Source organism: Dasypus novemcinctus, chromosome 2, assembly GCF_030445035.2.
Source record: "Dasypus novemcinctus isolate mDasNov1 chromosome 2, mDasNov1.1.hap2, whole genome shotgun sequence".
Classification (NCBI taxonomy): Eukaryota; Metazoa; Chordata; class Mammalia; order Cingulata; family Dasypodidae; genus Dasypus; species Dasypus novemcinctus.
Genome location: NC_080674.1, coordinates 126,345,624 through 126,351,458, shown reverse-complemented (window position 1 = coordinate 126,351,458; position 5,835 = coordinate 126,345,624). Strand labels below are relative to the sequence as shown.

Genomic DNA, 5,835 nt, shown 5'->3' with positions numbered 1-5,835 from the left:
TGGATCACAGAGTGGTTCAACAATGGCAGCGGAGGAATACTGGTATGGGATGTTATTGACAGGGGACATGCGGTTGACAGGGAGTTATACAGGGCATGTGTCCAGGGTGCATGGAAATGTTTGGATATACTCATAGTGGAAACAATTAAAAACAGCAGCTGGGGGGTACTGGGTTCCTGGCCGGGGTGGGCGGGGCTCTGTCATGGTCCCTAGGAGAGCAGTGGCAGTTCCCCGGGTGCAACGGCAAGGACCAGGAGGGAATGAGGGCCCAACAGCGAGCCCCTGATACTAATGACTATGCTTGTGAGCCTAGACACCTGTAATAAGAACAAGGCCTAGAGCAGCACTGTGCCTAAGAGTTCCCTCCTGACAGCCTATGTGTTACTCAAATGTGGCCAGTCTCGAAGCCAAACTCAACATGTAAATGCACTGCCTCTCGCCCATTGTGGGACATGACACCCAGGAATGAGCCTCCCTGGCACCGAGGGATCACTACCAAGTACCAGCTGATGACGTAACTAGAAAATGACCTTGAATTAAAGGTTCAACGTGGACCAGCAGAATATCCCTGTCTACATATAATAACAGGAGTTAAAAATGCTGTTTGACCTAAAGTAAGCAGGAAATGGAAAGGACAAAAGAGTTTATATGGCTATGAGTCTCTAAAAAAGAGTCTGGAGGTTGTCAGAAGGATTGCCTTTATGCACACCTGAGCAGAGTCTCAGAGACAGATAAAGTAGATACAGCCCCAAATATTGGTCCTTTTGAGGGCTAAAGAGACCCACAGGTTTTATGGTCATGGCAGATGGAGTTCACTGCCATGTCAGTTGGCCCTTCTTTGGAGTTGGTGTTTCTGCGTGATGGAGCTGGACTCAGATGGGATCTCTTTTCACAAGCCTTTCATGCTACTTTACTGGAATTGTAGTTGGTGCTGGGGTTTAAGACATGTCTAGGGGATTTGAATCTCTGGACTGACAATATGATAGCCAGGCCCTGAGCCTCAACAGACTTCAGCTCCTACACTCTGGTTTATTGGACTTACTCCACTCAGCTAACATGGAGTTGAAGAATGTCAACCACCACACCATGGAGCCTAGATTGCCTACAACTGAAAGCAAGAGGATTGCATCCAGTATCCATGTGGAATCTAAGCTCCCTCTTGACATAGATGTGGAATGGACACAACCAAGCCAAGGTCCACAGGAAGGAGGAATACAGTAAAGATTAGAGTGGACTTAATGATATTCTATTCATGCAATATTGTGCTTAATAATCAAGAAAATGTGGCTTTGGTGTGGAAAAAGTGGCCATGGTGGCTGCTTGGTGCGGGGAATGGGAGGTAGAGATGAGATGTGGAGGCGTTTTCAGGACTTGGAGTTGTCCTGTGTGGTGCTGCAGGGACAATTACCAACATTGTAGATCCTCCCATGGCCCACTGGATGGAACGTGGGAGAGTATGGGCTATGATGTGGACCATTGACCATGAGGTGCAGCGATGCCCAGAGATGTACTCACCAAATGCAATGGATGAGTCATGATGATGGGGGAGAGTGTTGCTGTGGGGGGAGTGGTGGGGTGGGGGCAGCCGGGGTGAATGGGGACCTCGTATTTTTTGAATGTAATATTTTTGTAAAAAATGAATAAATAAAATAAAATAAAATAAAAAAAGAAGCAAATATATCCCCCTGCCCCACAAAACGAATTCTAACATACTGTTTTAGTTTGCTAAGGGCTACCAAGGAATATCAGAAATGGTTTGGCTTTTATAATGGGAATTTATTAGGTTAAAATCTTACAGTTTGGAGACTGTGAACACATCAAGGCATCATCAGAGATGTTGTCTCACCAAAGGTCGCCTGCTGCCATATGGCAAGGCAAAGTGGTAGCTGGTTTCTACTTTGTCCTCCAGACTCACTTTCTCCTTCAGTTGAGATGTGGGGGATTAGGCATATGGCTTATCACTCCTCATGCTATGGCCCTTCAGCTTTGGGCTGCTCCACTGATCCTACCTTCTGGCCTCTCACTCCATTTCTCAGGGTTTCTCTGTCTTTCTGTGGTGATAGGTGATCCCAGAGTCCTCTCTCACATGGCAGGGTAAAATGGCAACTCTCTTTCTCTAGTGTTTCTGTCTGTTTCTCCCACTTAAAAGGGGCTCCAGCATAAGGACTAAGACCCACTTGGGTCATGCCTTATTGAAGTACTACAATCAAAGGGTCCTACAATTGAATCAAAGTCCCTTAACTGAAGCAAACTAATCAAAAGTGGTCTAATCAAAAGATCCCTTAATTGAGTCTAACCAAAAGGACCCACCACATACAATAGAATTACAGGCACCGGAGTGGGTTCACTTCAGAAACATGATTTTCTGAGGTCCACAGAAGACAAACCAAGACATAGACCTACTCAGAAAAAATACTAATCAGAATATCAAATCCCAAAAAATAAAGAATTCCGAAAGCATCAAGAAAAAAAGTGATTTGTTATATATAAGGGATCCTCAATAAAATTAAATGCTGATTTCTTTTCAGAAGCCATAAAGGTGAGAAGGCAATGGTATGATATATTTAAGGTACTGAGAGAAAAAAAAACTGCGGCCAAAAAGTCTTCATCTGACAAAAGTGCCTTAAAAATGAGGGAGAATTTAAAATATTCACAGATAAACAGAAACTGAGAGTTTGACAACAAAAGACCTGCCCTAGTAGAATTATTAAAGGGTGTTTTGCCGGTTGAAAAGAAAGGACAGGAGAGAGGGACTTGGAGTAGTGTGAAGAAATGAAGATCTTAAGTAAGGATATATAAGGTAAATGCAAAATCCAATTGTACTAGGTCCTCAATTTATAAATCTAGCATTAATTCCTATAAGAGTCAGGATACAACTGAACAAGAAAGAGGCATCTTTCCTGATAATGGACTTGAAAAATACGAAGAGGTAAAATGGGAAAAAACAACATAAAAGGGGAAACAGAGGGATATTTGAGCAGAGAAGGTGTATGTTACTGAAGCAACTAAGTTAGTATCTATTCAAATTAGTAAGTTCTAGATGTAGGTTGTGTAATATAAACCCCAGGAAAACTACAAAGAAAGGTTTTTCTCATATAGTAAACTTTATTTTTAAAGAAGTATTAGATTACAGAAAAGTTACATTAAAAGTATACGGGATTCCCACATACTCCCCCCTACACACACATTTCACCCTATTAATAACATCTTACATTAGTGGGCATATTTGTTATTGTAGCAGTTTGATACAGTTATGAATTCCAAAATAGATATTGGATTATGCTTGTAATCTGATCTGTAGCTGGGCATGATTGAGTTATGAATAGGGCACTGAGTCCCCACCCCTTGGTGGGTGGAGACTCACAGATAAAAGGCATGGTGAAGAAGAGTTGGGGGCTTTTAATGTTGGAGTTTTGATGTTGGCGTTTGATGCTGAAGCTGGAGCCCCAGGGAGAGAGACAGAGCTGTTAGCCTGATAGTCTACAGCTGAAATTGTGGAGACAGGCAAAGCCTAGAAAGCCTCATAGTCTACAGCTAACCTCGTGGAGTAAACAGAGGAGCTGGGCCTAGAAGAGCCCAGAAAACCTGAATCCTCACAGACATCAGCAGCTATTTTGCTCCAACACGTAAAAATAGACTTTGGTGAAGGAAGTAACTTATGCTTCAGTATCTGTAAGCTCCTACCTCAAATAAATACCCTTTATAAAAACCAACCAATTTCTGGTATTTTGCATCAGCACCCCTTTGGCTAACTATTACAGTTATAATTGATGAATAAATATTGAAACACTGCTACTAACCAAGGTCTTTAGTTTACATTATGATTTACACTTTATACTGCACAATTTTATAGCTTTTGACAAAATGAATAATAACCTGTATCCATCATTGCAATATCATGCAGAACAATTCCAATGCCCTAAAAATGCCCTAGGCTCAACCTATTCTTCCCACCCCCTCTCAGAATCTCTGGTAACAACTATCTTTATATAAAGTTTACAAATTCTTCCTTTACTACAATAATAATGTCTACTTTGGTCATGGCTGCATTCCCTCCTTATGTTCCTTCATTTCTCCATCTTGAGGATTTTGGGGTGATGATGCACCTTGGTTGGGTCCAATGAATTGGAAAGTAGGTGTTGGCTGCAACTCTGCTGCAATTCAGGACTCAACAGTCATATGAACAGTCTAAAGATTTAAGTCTCCGGGACATATATTTAATAAGTAAAGTGCCAATTATAGGTTAAATAAAAGAGGTAGAAGAATCAAATGTAGGGAAATTATAAATGAGTCTAACTCTGTTAGATTGGAAAAATAGGCTATTATATATTCCAAGATAAGGCCCACCAACAGAGCACTGATTTCATAGGACTATGTACTTTGCCTATACTGTATGGATATCTCTAGAGCCCTCAGGAGCACCTCTGTTTGGGACTTTGTTTACTGTGGCAGTTAGTGAGATCTGCCTGAGACAAGCACAAGGATAATCTCTGAAACGACCTCCTAACTCACTTTGAAATAACTTAGCCATAAAAACTCTTTTGTATTTAATGTTTCCTCCTTTTGATCAAGGTCTTTTACCAAGTGCATTGCTGATTGATGCTTGGTAGTAATCCCTCAGTGCTTAGGGTGGCTTATCCCTAGAAATCATGTCCCACACTGGGAAGAAGGTAGTGAGTTTTATTTGCTCAGTTTGGCTTATAGAGAGGCCACATGTGAGTAACAAGGAGGTTTTCAGGAGGCAATTCTTTGGCAATAGATAGTATTAGGCTAAGCTTTAATTTACAAGAATAAAGTTCGTAAGTACAAGCATTAATATCAAGAGTTTGACATATTGGTCTGTTTTCCTTTATTAGGGACTGCCTATGTACTATAGAGATTCTTTCCACTCTAAGAAAGAACATCCTCAGGATGGGAGTTTAATATTTTCCTGGGTTTTGTGTGGGTCTCCCCCCACTCCAATAACACCCTATGACAATATGAATACATTCATATTCCATATTAGCAGGCCCTAAGTCCATCCTACCCACACATCCCCCCACAACCTTACTTGCCATAGTTTCTAAAAGAACACTCCCACAATTGTGTTCTCAACCAGTCCTCAACCTCCACAGAGTTCATCTCTTCCTTCCTCCAGCCTTCCCCCCAGCTCCATGGATAACCCAAACCACCCACCCAACTCACACACACTCACATTCCAGCACCATTCACACCAGTCACATTGGTGCACCACCATCTCCCCACCCACTGTCAAAACACCTCCATCCACCTTATCATAGATTCTGCCCAGATTGAGCAGTGACTCATTACTCTCCCAAAAAATTGAACAGGAGTTGGGTGACACTACCTAACTCATTCTATGAGGTCAATATCACCTAAATACCAAAGCCAGATAAAGATATTACAAGAACAGAAAATTACAGAACTATTTCACTTATGAAAATAGATACAGTGCTTGCTTCAGCAGCACACGTACTATAATCGGACTGATACAGAGAATATAAGCATGGCCCCTGAGCAAGGATGACATGCAAATTCGTGAAGCATTACATATTTTTACACCAGTAATGAGTAATCTGAGGAGGAAGTCAGGAAAGATTCCATTTATAAGAGTGACAAAAAGAATCAAATACATAGGAATAAATTATCCAAGGATGTAAATCATTTGTATTCAGGAAATTACAATGCATTGCTAAAAGAAATCAAGGAATGCCTAAATAAATGGAAGAACATTCCGTGTTCATGGATGAGAAGATAAAATATCATTAAGGTGTCTTTTCTACCCAAATTAATATACAAATTTAATGCAATTCTGATAAAAATTACAACTTTTTT

General features: G+C 41.0%; 1 non-coding gene across 1 annotated transcript; it reads left to right on the top strand.

Annotated features, from left to right (window-relative positions):
* The first annotated feature begins 5,451 nt into the window (after positions 1-5,451).
* On the top strand, positions 5,452-5,558 carry LOC111760324 (U6 spliceosomal RNA). Its single transcript, XR_002794053.2, has one exon. It is a non-coding gene; the product is annotated as a U6 spliceosomal RNA (small nuclear RNA).
* The last annotated feature ends 277 nt before the right edge of the window (positions 5,559-5,835 follow it).